At 42.4% G+C, this 1,517-nt stretch overlaps 1 pseudogene; it reads left to right on the top strand.

Moving 5' to 3' along the window:
* Positions 1-926: 926 nt before the first annotated feature.
* On the top strand, positions 927-1,244 carry LOC122736784 (annotated as a pseudogene).
* The last annotated feature ends 273 nt before the right edge of the window (positions 1,245-1,517 follow it).

Raw genomic sequence — 1,517 nt, 5'->3', positions numbered from 1 at the left:
TTATATTATATAGGCTCTCTACAAGTTGTATAAACAAAGTCATCGTAATCACACCCTTACCACAACCATTTAAATCCTGTTAGACTTCCCATGAAGATATCCCTGGTTCTCGACATCTGCTCGGGCAGCCCCTCTCTGCTCTATCCTCATGAAATTTCCTAGCTCCTGTGACAGACACTATTTTCCTTAAATTGTGTTTTCATGAATGCTCTAAATCACTATTTTTTTTTTAGTGAGGCAATCGGGGTTAAGTGACTTGCCCAGGGTCACACAGCTAGTAAGTGTTAAGTGTCTGAGGCCAGATTTGAACTCAGGTACTCCCGACTCCAGGGCCGGTGCTCTATCCACTGCACCATCTAGCTGCCCCCTAAATCACTATTGATTAGAGAAATGTAAATTAAACAACGCCGAGTACAACTGAGTACAAATTAAAACAACTCTGGTACACCTCACCCCCTATTAGACTGGCTACTATGACAGAAAAGGAAAATGATAAATGTTGGAGATGTGGTTAAATCAGAACACTAATGCATGGTTGGTGGAATTGTGAACTGATTGTTGGTGGAAATGTGAATTGATCTCCATTCTGGAGAGCAATTTGGAACTATGCCCAAAGGGCTATAAAACTGTGCATAAACTTTTATCTAGCAATACCACTACTGGATATTCTGTATCCCAAAGAGATCATAAAAAAGGGAAAAGGACCCACATGTACAAAAGTATTTATAGCAGCTTTTTTGTGGTGGCAAAGACTTGGAAAATGAGGGAATACCCATCAGTTGGGGAATGGCTGAACAAGTTGTGGTATATGATTGTGATGGAATTCTATTGCACTGTAAGAAATGATGAGCAGGATATTCCAGAGTTCAACGCTCTTTCTTTCCTTTTGTTGTGGTTGCCGTTGATGCTACAATCTCACCACAGCCATGGCCATCCGCTACCCTATGGCCATGGGCCTCAACAAGGGCCACAAAGTTACCAAGAACGTTTCGAAGCCTTGATACTGCCACTGCCATGGGAACCTGACCAAACACACCAAGTTTGTGAGAGATATGATCTAGGAGGTGTGTGGGTTTGCCCCTTATGAGAGGCGAGCCATGGAATTGTTAAAAGTCTCCAAGGATAAGTGAGCCCTAAAGTTCATCAAAAAAAGGGTGGGCACTCACATCCGAACCAAGAGGAAGAGAGAGGAGCTCAGCAACATCCTGGTTGCTGTGAGGAAGGCCGCTGCCAAGAAGGACTAGACTGGACCCTGCCTGCCTTGCCCCAGTTACCCAATAAATTACCCAATAAAGATTTGATAAACAAGAAAAAAAGAGAAAGAAATGATGAGCAGGCAGATTTCAGAAAAACCTGGAAAGCCTTACATGAACTGATGCTGAGTGAAGTAAGCAGAACCAGAAGAACATTATACACATCAACAGTAACACTGTGCAATGATCAACTATGATAGGTTTAGCTCTTCTCAGCAATGCAATAATCCAAGACAATTCCAAAAGACTTGTCATGGAAAATGC

This window comes from Dromiciops gliroides, chromosome 1 (genome assembly GCF_019393635.1).
Source record: "Dromiciops gliroides isolate mDroGli1 chromosome 1, mDroGli1.pri, whole genome shotgun sequence".
NCBI classification, from domain to species: Eukaryota; Metazoa; Chordata; class Mammalia; order Microbiotheria; family Microbiotheriidae; genus Dromiciops; species Dromiciops gliroides.
This window is presented reverse-complemented; position numbering and strand designations above follow the sequence as displayed.